Raw genomic sequence first — 14,422 nt, forward strand, 5'->3', positions numbered from 1 at the left:
TGCTGCGCGGACCTCCTCCGCTGTCAACTGGAAGGCTCTCCCGCGAGCCTTCGGTGCCTCGGCCTTCACCGGCCGACTCTCCGTAGCTCGAACAGCAGCAGGGACACATCCATGAGAAGCTCCCTGAGCTGACCATCGTAACTGCGGACACTCGGCCTTCCGGAGTCCGGTCTGGTTGCAGTGAAAACACACTGCAAATCCCTTGGGGCAATCCTTGGCCATGTGCCCCTCCTTGCCACACTTGTAGCAAGACCCTGCTCTTCTGGTTCCGTGATCTCGAATTGGCGGGCTTAGCCCGCTTGGCAGCCGGTTGGGAGTGTGCCAGTCGCCGATCCCTCCCCTGAGACTCCGCCTCCTCCCTGGCTTGAGTCTCTAGTTTAATCTCCTTCTTCCGGGCATTTTCCTGAAGCTCGGCAAATGTCCGGTACGTCGAGTTCACCACAAACTCGTGGATGTCTCTCCTAAAAATACTCAAATACCGACTCATACATGCCTACTCGGAAGACACGTGCTCAGGGCAGAACATCGCCCTCTCATGGAACATCCTGGTGATCACAGTAGCAGACTTAGTACCCTGCTTGAGGGTCAAGAACTCCTGGGCCAAATGCTCCCTTTCCATCGGGGGAACGTTCTCATTACAAAACATAGCGGTGAACCACTCCCAGGTCACCGCAGCAAGCTCTGCAGCATAATAGTGCGCTGTCACAAACTTCCACCAATCCTTCGCCCCCAAGCGAAGCTGGTTTAGCGCGAACCGAACTCTCAGATGCTCCGGACATGAACATGTGTAGAAGCACCCCTCAATGTCAGAGATCCACCTCATCGTGGCTATCTTATCTGAGTCCCATCAAACTCTGGTGGCTTCGTGTTGCTGAACTCCCGGTACAGCAACGCGTCACCCCCTTGTGGCTTGGCTGCAGCAACTGCAGCATCATTAAGAGCAGCATACCGCTCATTAAAAGTCTCAATCAGTGTGGTCTTGATAGACCCAAACATCTCTGGATTCTCAGCACGGATGGCAGCAGCCACCTCATCATGAATCATCTGGCAGAGCTCCTCATCGCTTACACCCCCTTGCTAGTCCCTGGCCTGTGGCGTGTCCCAACCATGATGTCTCTCTGAAATACAACACAAGATATAAGAGACTCGCTTGAGCGTACAAACACTCGATATCCCATTCCTACTTGATCCCTGGTACCCTAAGGATTCTTACATGGGTTGCGCACTGATCCAGTGTCTTCGGTAGTATGGGCCCAATACTACCATCCACACCGCATCAATATTCACCCCAAGTCCTCCTCCTAGGATCCCAAGTCCCAAGTACTCTACTCTCTTTATACATAGTCTACTCTCTAGCAGATCTCTCATAAGCTCCTCGCTGCTATCTATTCACACTCAAGCATCTCCTAGCAGCAAAACCCCTAGGCTAAGGCATCACAAATCAGGCTACTGTAGTTCTAATAAGAATACCTAGCCTACTCTAGCATGCATATTATATCATAACATATCTCATAACTCATAATGTAAGGGTATTTTGGGAAATCACCGTTCGGGCACTGGCTGATCGTACACACTGCTCTTTTCAAAAACTATTTTTTTTACTCTTGCAAAAATTTTGTGAATTTCATTTTGAAAATCCCTCGAATCCTCAGTTTGAGTCCAGATACGCCCGAAGGTGCACCCGAATCCCTCAAACCAAGGCTCTGATACCAACTTCTAACACCCAAAATTTTCAATTAATTTTTCACAATTTTAAAACATACTTCCATTCACAAAATAGTAATAAACATAGTGTATCCACTGTCATCATAGAAAAACATATCCCATAATCATATAAATAAAAGCTCCATGAGTGTGTACAGATCATGTCGGCGCCTTCCCACGATCATCACTAGTACCTGAAACACATAGACAAAACTCTGTAAGAATAAATGCTTAGTGAGTTCCCCAAAATACCACATAAACACACATCATCCACTCAAGGTTGTAACTCTGATGACCCTCTGGTCGAATATCTCTGTGGGACCCTCTTAGTCCCATAACTCTATGGACCCACTAGTCTAACTCTGAATCATGCATATTACATATCACATAGAACCACAACATATAAATAGCATACAATATACACTGTCACATAGCTCTGATTACCACTCTAGGTAAAGTATAGTGAGAAGACTCACCTCGGGAATCTCGGTAAAATCTCGATATCAGAATACTGCCCTAGCCTCCGCCTAGTCACAATAATAAATTTCACTAAATAAATGTCTCTTCATATTTTGGATATTCTCTCATGCAAATCCCTGGTAGGATAAAAGACCATTCTACCCCTCTACAGGCCCGAGGCCCATTTGTTGATAAACCCTAAAAGTCAACCCAACAGTCAATTGTCCATTTTGACTAAGCTCGCCGAGTGCATACGATGACTTGTCGAGTCCCATCATCCGCACAGACTCTTCCCTTTCTAAGCCTCACTCGAGTCACTGAGTCACCCCTCAACTCACCGGGTCACCACTGGAGTCAGACCCCGGGGCAACCTGGTCGGACTCGTCGAGTCTACATATGGACTCGACGAGTTTCCTCCATGAACTTGCTCATACAACCTCCTGAGGTCAGATCTGCTTAGCCAAATCATAGATCTAACCCTTAAGCACTCAAAAGTCACGTAAAGGTGCAACCTTTACGTGCATGCAAGCCAAAACAAGCCTCAAATGGAGAAATAACACTAGAAATGGCAACCTATTCTCCAATTGCTTATTTGCTTGCAAAAATCTAGAAGGTAATGACTCTTGGGACCTCTCATGGTCCAGAACTGATGCCATAATCCCAAAGAGGACCTCATACTCACTAGATATTGCATAATATGAGGGTAAAAACCCTAAAATAAAGAAGTCCATATAACACAAAATGGAAAGAGTTATACCTCCAAAGATGATATCATGAGATGATTAGCTAAGATCCAGTCCCCTTCACACTCTAGATTTGTGCTCCTATCTTCCTTCAAGCAAAACCATACAAAAAGATGAAGAAATAGTCACCTATTGCCCTCAAACTCATTATCTCGGCTCTTTAGGGTTTCTCTGGAACAAGGTGGCCGCAAATGAAGGCCATAAAGGTCTTTAAATAGACTCCCAAACCCAGGGATTAGGGTTTTCCTAATCAGCACCGACTCGGCGAGTCGGGTCCCAACTCGTCGAGTCCGTTCGCGAAAATGCGCCAATAGACCAGACTCTACTCGACGAGTTGAGACATTAACTCATCGAGTTCCTCAATAAAACAATAAATAAATAATTAAACTTGCATACCCGAATTCAGGATGTTACACTAACGAAACAAAAATTCCACCAATTGTTGTTGATCAAGTGTTTGGAGACACTGAAAATTTCGACAGAGTGTTGTCTGACAAAGGTGCTCACTATTTGGAAACCAACACAGTGGTTGGTTTATCCGAATTTCAAGTGCACATATGATGTTGTATTTCCGAATCAAGTGTTTGTCACTACTGGAAATGTTGAAAACATAAAACCAGAGTTCAAAAAAATGGTTGAAGAAGATAACAAGAAAACATTAGACTAAGGATTCTTTTCAAGTCAAAGCACTGTTGAAAATAATTTAACAAAGAATTCATATGTTTTTCAAAGACAAAAACCACAACGAAAATGGGTTGAAAAATGAGAAGTTGCAAAAGAAAGTTTGAAACAAGAATCAAGTAAAGCAAACAAAAATGTTAAACTTAATTCACAAGAATTTAAAGATCTGGTTGACAAATTTTCGAAACATAAAGGAATTTCGAAAAGACAGGCTAGAAAGAGATTGTTTTGGAATATTGTGACACACGAAAATCAATCAAATAAATCAACAAAGAAAAATCCCGCTCCATCAATTTTTTATGAATATCAAAAGTCAAATTCAAAGGATTTTCCAACGAAGTTTTCAAAATCATCATCACCAAAGATTTTTCAAACAAATAATTCTCAAAAGCAGTCTTATTCAAACTGTCATAAAAAATTTTCAAATTCACATACATCTTTCACAAAATCAACAAATGTGAAAAACAGATTTTCTTCAAAAACAACAAATCAAAAGTTTGAGAATATTCGAAAATATGAGAATGTCCGAAACTTTGAAAATTTTCGAAAATTTGAAAATGTTCGAAAATCTGAAAACAATCAAAAACTTGTTAATGTAATTTCCAAAGCAACTTCAAAGTTTATTCCACAAAAACCAAATTTTCCAAATCCGTCTGCACAAAAAGAGACCAAAGTTTCATAAACGAAAGGTACATCTGAAGTGGAAATCATAAATCATTGGCTTGAAAACAATGAAAAAACATATCAATCTAGGAAGTTTTCGCAACAACAAATCTAAAGGCCTATGAACAGTATTTGAATGATACTTCAATTGGAAGTTCATCTTCGAAAGAGTCAAATACTCCAGTTCAACGATGGCAACCAATCTCAAAAGAAAAACAATCTATGAAGCATGAGAAGGAAGTTGGTGAAAGTCCAAAACTATCAAAAAATTATATTTCGATATCTTTAACTGATGATGTCAACTTAATTGATTCTTTCAAAACTAAAGTTCGAAGCTGGGCTTTAAGTTCTAAAATACATTCTCTATTTCAAGCTAATAACAAAGGACCCAAATAGCCTTGGGTGCCTAAATTCTTTCAATGATTGCAGGTGCTATGTGATGAGCAATATGATGAGAAATGGTATATTGATAGTGGTTGCTCACGTCACATGACTGGAAGGAGAATTTGCGTGATTTTTGAAATTTAGAAAATGTTGGTGTAGTGAATTTTGGAAATAATCAAAAATGTCAAGTTAAAGGTTATGGCAAAGTAATGAATGGTTAATTTACAGTGAATCGTGTTGCTTATGTGGGCACTGGCAATCAAGTTGTGTTTAACGAAGAAGGAAGCATCATTTCAAAAGTTGAGACAAACGAAGTATTGTTGAAATAAAAAAGATATGGAGATATGTTTACCCTCGACATCAAACCCATAGTTGGAAAACCCTCAGTTTTTGTACTTTCGAAAGCTCCCACAGATGCTAGTTGGTTATAGCATCGACATTTATCTCATTTAAACTTTCGAAATTTAAATAAATTGGTTGCAGAAGATCTTGTTCGAGGTTTACTTGTGTTAAAGTTTGATAATGATACTTTATGTGCAGCTTTCGAACAAGGAAAACAACATCGTGAAGGGCATCCAATTGTCATTGATTCGAAAATTGTTGAACTGTTGAAACTCTCAACAAGAAACGATACATTTTGGTTATTATGGATGATTTTTCACGATTTACGTGGGTGTACAGTTTCATATCTGAAGTCGCTCAAACAATGATCGAATTTATCAAGAAAATTGAAATAAGTCTGAAGAAGAAAGTTCAAAAAATTAGAAGTGATAATGGTTCTGAGTTTAAGAACAAAATTTTGGATTCGTACCTAACAGAAAAAGGAATTTCGCATAACTTTTCTTCGCCCTATAAACCTCAACAAAATGGAATGGTCAAAAGGAGAAATAGGTCTCTTTGCGAAGCGGCAAGGACAATGATGACATATGCGAATCTTCCTCAATATTTATGGGCAGAAGCGATTTCAACATCATGTTTTACTCAGAATAGATCTTTCATTCATAGACGTTTCAATATAACTCCATATGAAATAATCAATAATCAAAAACCTAATGTCAAATTGTTTCATGTTTTTGGTTGCAGGTGTATTATAATGAATCTTAAAGATAATCTTTCGAAATTTCAAGCTAAGGCTGATGAAGGAGTATTTTTGGGATATCCAAACAATTCAGTTGCATACAGAGTGTTAAACAAACAAACTCGTAAAGTTGAAGAAACATTTAATTTCACTTTTGATGAGTACTTCATAAATCATTTTGAAAAACATTTTGAACAAAAACCAATTCTTAATGAATCAACTGATGAAACAGAAGAATCTAATTCATCTAAATTTGATTATGATTTAATTTTTGGTGTGCCAGACAGGGCTGTTGATGCTAAAGTACATCCTGCGGATAATCAAATTCCCGAATCTAATTCATCAGATTCAAGTATTAATGGCAAAAGCATGCTAGATGCTCAAGTGGAGGGGGAGCACTTGACTACACATTTAACTGTTGAGGGGGAGCATTCTTTCGAGGGGGACAATAACAATATGAACAAACTATTTGAGGGGGAGCATCAGAATGATAATCTTGCCAAGGGGGAGCATGATGATACTAAAACTATAAATCTTGATCGAAATGATGAATTTAATGATCTAAATGATAATATTTCTCTTACAGGATCCGAAAATGAAGAGATGTATGAAGATGCACCTTTGGACTTTGATCCAGCATATCTACTGTTGGAAAAGTAGACAATGAATCATCCGAAAGAACAAGTCATTGGAAATCCACAAGATGGAGTTTTGACAAGAGCTCAAATTCGTGCAAAGAATGAGGTACTGAGTACTCATCAAGCATTTTGCATGTTTAATGTTTTCATCTCCAAAATTAAACCAATGACAGTTAAGGTTGCAATGGAACACTCTGATTGGCTTGTTGCAATGCAATCTAAATTGGCTGAATTTGAACGAAACAAGGTTTTGAGATTAATTCCTAAACCGAATGATGTTTCTATTGTCGGATTAAAATGGATTTTCAAAAAAAAACGAAAAAGATGGAAATATTATTAGAAACAGAGCACGATTAGTTGTTAAAGGTTATCCACAACAAGAAGGTATCGATTATGAAGAAACCTTTTCCCCTGTCGCAAGACTCGAGGCTATTCGAATATTTATGGATTATGCAGCTCATAAAGATTTTGATGTTTATCAAGTGGATGTAAAATGTGCATTTCTTAATGGTGAACTCGAAGAAACGGTGTATGTATAACAACCTCCAGGTTTTGTTGATGAAAAACATCCTGATCATGTTTATATTTTAGATAAAGTTGTATATGGGTTAAAACAAACACCAAGAGCATGGTATGCAACTCTTACCAATTTCTTGAAACAGACAGAATTTAAACAAGGATCAGTTGATCCCACATTATTTCGAAAGAAAGTTGGGAATCATCTAATGCTTGTTCAAATTTATGTCGATGATATTATTTTTGGCTCTGTTGACCCTGCTTTGTCTAGTGAATTCGAAAGCCTGATGAAAAGCCAATTTGAAATGAGCATGATGGGTAAAATCAATAATTTTATTGGTTTAAACATTTATCAAAGCAGAGAATGAATTTTCATCAATCAAGAAAAATATACAAGGAATTTGCTCGAAAAATTTGAAATGATGAATAGCACGAAGTCAAGAGTACCAATGGCAGTTGGAACAAAGATGACATCTTCGTTAGACAAACCTGTTGTTGATCTTACTTTATACAGAAGTATGATAGGTTCATTGCTTTATCTTATAGCAAGTAGACTTGATATCATGTTTTTTGTATGTAATTGTGCTAGGTATCAAGCAACTTCAAGAGAACCACACTTTACTGCAGTGAAAAATATTTTTTATTTTCTTAAGGGAACAATTTCGTTAGGATTATGGTATCCTTTGAAATCAAGATTTTTCATTCAAGCTTTTTCGGATTCGAATCTTGGAGGACGTACTCTTGATAGGAAGAGTACAAGTGGAGGATGTCAATTGCTGGATGGGAAGCTTGTAAGTTGGCCATTGAAAAAGCAAACATGTGTTGCAATTTCAACTGCTAAAGCTAGGTATGTTGTAGCTGCCGCTTGCATTTCGCAAATCATATGGATCCAGAGCGAATTGCGTGATTATGTAATTAACATGAAGAAGATCTCATTGTATTGTGATTCACAAAGTGATATACGCATTTTCCATAATCCAGTACAACATTCGAAAACTAAACACATTGAACTTCGTTATCATTTTATTAAGGATTATGTAGAAGATGGAAATATTGAAGTTCATTTTGTGAAAACAACTGATCAGCTTGCTGATATCTTCACAAAACCATTAGATGAAAAATCATTTGTTAGAATTTGACAGGATTAGGAATGATTGAATCAAGTTCTGTTTTGGGACTAATTTTGAAAGAATGACAAACAAGGGAGTTGAAAAAGGGTCGATTAATCAGAGGTAGTGCATAATGATTTAGAGTCTTATAGTATTAATCATTCAGAGGCTACTGTTCACGTTAAGGGCTTCGATATGCTTCGTTTTTGTAAATTGGAGCTGAAAAGTTTCGTTAGTTTGGTTAATTCTTAAAATTTTCGTTAGTTTGTCTTTATTTTCGAAAAATTGAAAAACACAAAAATATTTTCGTTTGTTTGTATTTCTTTTCGAAAAATCAAAAATATCAAAATGATTTTCTTTTGTTATTTGTTTTAATTTTTGAAAAACGTAAAATAACAAAAATATTTTTCTTTCTTTTCAAAAATATAAAATCCAAAAAGATTGTTGTTGCTTTGATCTTTCTTAAGTGCAGGTTCACATGAATATTTTTCGAGGGTCATGCTTGCTTTTCTAAGGGAAGGTATATTTTCAAAATTTCGTTGCACTAGTTAAGTTGTCCCTAGAAGCATGGCGTAGTATGTAGACCCAAGCCTCCAATGACAGAATGTGTGATTTAGAAAGCCTTAATGAAATTTTTTGTTCCGAAAGTTTCTACCCGACAAGGCTTGCATTCACATTAGTCAACTGAGCTACCTTACTCTTCTCAAAAGATTTAAGAGTTTCCTGTTTGGTCCATTCACAACAGAGGTACAATCGATTCTTGAACCAATCTTTTTTATCTAAAATTTCCAACACTTTTCACACACAATGACGTATGTGTGACATCCCCAAAATCTCGGCCAGAAAAGACCGATTTTCATTTATGCTTTTAAATAGTTTCAGAATAAATCCTTTTGATTTGAAAGAATTGTGGAATTTGTTCCTAAAACAAAACATGATAAAATAATATTTATCAAAGCATTTCATCAAGAGATGCATTTCATTATATAATCAAAACTCGGGATGTCATGTTCCGATACAGACCATAAAGCATAAACGATAACATTACAAGTCATTCAACAAATATATACATATACAGACTTGTAAACAAAACAACAAGATGATCCATCCATCTTACGCCCTTGTGCCACTTCCTGTAATACAAATAAAACTGAGTGGGTCAGGCTTGGGAGCCTGGTGAGCATATAGGGTTTTCAACCCACAATAAATAAGTTATATTTAATTTCACCAACCAATCACTATCCCGATTACCCATTCCCGTTATCCTCACTTTACGTCCCTAAAACAACAACTATCTCAAGGGACCTAATCTAGGATTTTCATCGGGACGGACATCACTGTTAAGGGGTTTCCTCAACAATAGATATCCTAAAGGCAACCATGAGGGGGATAGAGTACACCGGTGAACACATCGTTCACAACACCTACAGGTTATGAACCTGCTAGCGTTCCACTGGACTGTCTAGAAAGAGTTCGTGGTCGTTATCTATACTCCGCTGAATAACTAGATCAACAACAACAACATTGAGGCCTCTCATCTGTTTATTACACACCAACTATCTACCCATGTTCTACCCAACATATTAGTAGATAAGAATATATATTTTCATACATAGTTAATAACCTGTATATCATTTTCATTCAATATATATATTCCACATAACAGATGAGGCATACCACATAACACGTATTCCATAGAAAACAATTCAGATCTATGAGATAGAATAAAGTGAATATCCATTCACGCATACAATCACAAAATATACACATAACAAGTATATCATATAAAATACTTCATAGTTACTCGTTAGAAGAAAGTAACTATACCCTCACACATATAAACCACAATTTACTTAATACACTCAAACCGCACTTGTATTATTATCGTGTTTATGAAAGGTAGTATACACTCACTTGATCAGAAGATGATCGGACAGCACTACGACTTGCAGAAGTAGTAATCCACGACAGATCTGGAAGATCTCCACAAAAATCGAACTTCTCGCGGGCAGAGCTTCGGCTCGGGAACCGCACTTCTCGGGATCTTCGGGATCTCGGGACTTGCCTCGGGGCTAGAGAATAATATTGGGGCTTCGGGGTATATCTGGCACGCAAAATGATGCAAAACGGGAGAGAGAAGAGAAGAAATTGGCAAAATAGCCCGCTGCCTTCGGATCCCTTTTATAGAGGCTGGAGCCTCGGAGTACGCGGGGCGTACTGCAGTACGCAGCGCGTACTGCTTCCGAAATCGTCACTGCATGCGTCATCCGAAGTGTCGACACTCTCGGAGTACGCGGGGCGTACGTCGGATCGGACTGGTGACTCCCCCTTCGGATAATGCCGGATTTTTGATTTAAAAATAAATACAAATTAATTATCAAACTTCGGAAATTCATATCTTCTTCATACGAACTCCGTTTTCGACGTTCTTTATATCCACGGAAAGGTAAGACTACGCTCTACAACTTTCGTTTAGACTCCGTCGGCTAATTTTGACTTTATTTTTATTATTTATTTTTAATAGGCCGCGACAGAAAAACTTCGTTATAAATTCATAACTTCTTCGTTTGACGTCCGTTCTCACCTAACTTTTTAGCGCTTCGATACCAACAATGAGATCTTCGATTCTCATTTAGATTGTTTCGGCTAAAAACCGCTCGATCTCAAATCGAGTATTTCAGGCTGCACACCGCTAAGTCGAAACTTCGATAAATCATAACTTCCTCATACGAAGTCAGATTTGGGCGTTCTATATATATATTCGGAAACCTCGTTTCAATTACTACAACATTAACCAAAGATATTAAGTTTATTTTACACTTAAATTTTGACGCTTATTTTTATTCTTAATTAATCAGACCACATAATTAAGCAATTAAGCACAAAACACATAATAGTCAAATAATACATTCTTATTATTTCAAAACGGGTTACAAAGGTTAACCTAGACTATCACATTGCTAAAAACGGCAAGCCCGGAAACACAGGCGTTACAATTCTCTCCACCTTAGAATGATTCCGTCCCCGGAATCACACATCAACAAACAAATGCGGATAGCAACCCATCATGTCACTCTCCGTCTCCCAGGTGAGATTCGGCCCATTCGTGTGTTTCCATCGGACAAGCACTAACCCAACCATCTTGCGTCGCAATTTCTTAGTCTTTCGGTCAACAATTGCCTCTGGTTCTTCAATCAACCTTTTGTTCTCATCAATTCTCAATTCAGAGATTGGTATTATGTTGGGAACTTCTCCCGTGAACTTCCTCAAATAACACACATGAAAAGTGTTATGAATTCCATTCAGTTCTTCTGGTAATTCGAGCTTGTAAGCTTGGTTCCCAATCCTCTGAAGAACTTTAAACGGTCCAATAAACCTTGGACTCAACTTTCCCCTTTTATCAAATCTTATAAGTCCCTTCCACGGCGAGACTTTAAGCAAAACCGAATCCCCAACCTCAAAAGTTATCGGTCTCCGCTTCTTGTCAGCATAGCTCTTTTGACGATCCTGAGCTGCTAACATTCTTTCCCTAATTATTTTCAACTTTTCAGCAGTTTGATGAACCATCTCCGGTCCCATAAACTGCTTTTCCCCAGCCTCAAGCCAACAAGACGGCGTACGACACTTCTGTCCATACAAAGCTTGGTACGGTGCCATCTTAATGCTCGAGTGGAAACTATTATTATAGGAAAATTCTACCAATGGTAAATGTTCATCCCAATTACCTAGGAATTCCAGAGTACATGCTCTCAGCATATCTTCAAGTGTTTGTATCATTCGTTCGCTCTGACCATCAGTCTGCGGATGGTAAGTTGTACTTAAACACAACTTGGTACCCAATTTCTCTTGTAGACTTTTCCAAAATCTCGATGTGAAACGGCTATCACGATCCGACACAATCGTTAATAGAACACCGTGAAGCCTCACAATTTCCTTCACGTAAGAATTCGCAAGCTTCTCCATAGACCATTTCTCCTTGGCCGCAATGATATGCGCACTCTTAGTGAATCGATCAACGACCACCCAAATCATGTCGTGACCATTCTTTGTTCTGGGCAGTTTAGTGACAAAATCCATAGCAATGTCTTCCCACTTACCCATAGGCACAGGCAAAGGTTCTAAACTCACGTACGGTTTTTGATGTTGTGTCTTGACTCTCGCACAAGTCACACACTCAGCCACATACTTTGCAACATCAAGCTTCATCGTCGGCCACCAGTAGTAGGGTTTCAGGTCCCTATACATTTTAGTGCTACCCGGATGAATCGAGTACATGGTCTTGTGAGCTTCTTCCATCATAAGATCTCTGACTCCTCCTGTCTTAGGTATCCAAATCCGATCTTGGAACACCTTCAGTCCATGACTGTTTACACCGAACACCAATGTTTTGCCCAAACGTTCCTCCTTTCGGTCATTCTTCTCAGAAGCTTCGCTCTGAGCTTTCTTTATACTTTCCAAAATAGTCGAGACAACTTCAATTCTCAACGCTCTTGGCCTTTTCCTTTCAAGATTGACTTTCCAACTGAGAGCATCAGCAACAACATTAGCTTTACCGGGGTGGTAAAGTATCTCGCAGTCGTAGTCTTTAAGTAATTCTAGCCAGCGTCGTTGCCTCATATTCAATTCTTTCTGATTAAAGAGATATTGGAGACTCTTATGATCAGTGAAAAGTTTGCACTTCGTGCCATAGAGGTAATGCCTCCATATTTTCAGAGCGAAAACTACCGCTGCCAACTCCAAATCATGAGTCGGGTAGTTCTTTTCATGCTCTTTCAGCTGTCGAGACGCATATGCTATCACCTTTTCTCTTTGGGTCAAAACACAACCCAATCCAACCCCAGACGCATCGCTATAGACAGCGAAGTCTTCAACTCCATCGGGTAGAGAAAGTATCGGTGCCTCGCATAGCTTCTTCTTTAGCTTCTCGAATGCTTCTTTATGCTTATCACTCCAAGCATAAGTAGCTCCTTTGTGGGTCAAAGCTGTCAACGGATTAGCAATCGAAGAAAAGCCTTGGATAAACCTTCGGTAATATCCGGCTAATCCTAAAAAGCTTCGAATCTCTGTGGGACTTTTCGGTTGTTCCCACTTCGTTACAGCTTCAATCTTTGCTGGATCAACCATTATCCCTTCTTGGTTGACCACGTGACCCGAGAATTGGACTTCACGAATCCAAAAATCACATTTGGAGAACTTAGCATACAACTTCTCCTTCTTCAAAACTTCTAACACTTCTCGCAAGTGTCTGCCATGCTCCTCCTGGCTTTTCGAGTAAATCAGAATGTCGTCTATGAACACTATCACGGATTTATCAAGGAAAGGATTGCAAACCCTATTCATCAAATCCATGAATGCTGCCGGAGCATTGGTCAGTCCAAACGACATAACCAAGAACTCGTAGTGTCCATATCTACTTCTGAATGCAGTCTTCTCGATATCTTGCTCTCTTACTTTTAGCTGATGATATCCTGACCTTAGATCGATCTTCGAGAAATAGCTCGAACCTTGCAATTGATCAAACAGGTCATCAATCCTCGGCAACGGATATCTATTCTTTATTGTTGCCTTGTTCAGCTCTCGATAATCAATGCACATTCTCATACTTCCATCTTTCTTCTTCACAAATAACACCGGAGCTCCCCAGGGTGATGAACTAGGTCTAATGAAACCTTTGTCCAATAACTCCTGAAGTTGCATCATTAGCTCCTTCATCTCCGTCGGTGCTAATCGATAAGGTGCTTTTGCAATTGGCGTCATTCCTGGCAACAAGTCAATACGGAATTCCACTTGTCGATCAGGCGGTAATCCAGGAAGATCTTCGGGAAATACTTCCGGATAATCACACACCACTTGAATATTCTGCATCACTTTCTTTTCCTTCTTAGCATCGATCACGAATGCTAAATATGATGTACACCCCTTGGTCAAACATTTTCTGGCTTTCATCAATGAAATGATTCCAGAATTCACTCTGCGTTTGTCTCCATACACCATAAACGAATCTTTCCCAGGCGGGTTTACTTTGACTATTTTCTTCTTGCATAAAATTTCGGCGTCGTTGGCGCTAATCCAATCCATTCCCAAAACGACGTCGAAACCATTTAGTTCGATAGGCAATAATTCCTCGTGGAACTTATTCCCATTCAGATCAATTAAGATATTTTTCATGCGATAGCTAACAGGTACAAACTTGCCACTAGCAACTTCGACTAATAAGGCATTATCTAGTCTAACAACAGGCAAAGCTAGCTTTCTACCAAATTCATGCGATATAAAGGAGTAGTTGGCTCCAGAATCAAATAAAATTAGGGCAGGCAATTCGTTAACGAGAAAGGTACCTGAAGCGACATCAGCTTCATCTTTAGCAGCTTCCAGTGTCATCTGGAATGCTCTCGCCTTTGGCTTTGGCGGAATGTTGGGTCTAGCTGCGTCCTTCTTCTTCGGGCA

The sequence above is a fragment of the Lactuca serriola genome, chromosome 4 (genome assembly GCF_051521515.1).
Source record: "Lactuca serriola cultivar US96UC23 chromosome 4, Lser_US96UC23_V15, whole genome shotgun sequence".
Taxonomy (NCBI): Eukaryota; Viridiplantae; Streptophyta; class Magnoliopsida; order Asterales; family Asteraceae; genus Lactuca; species Lactuca serriola.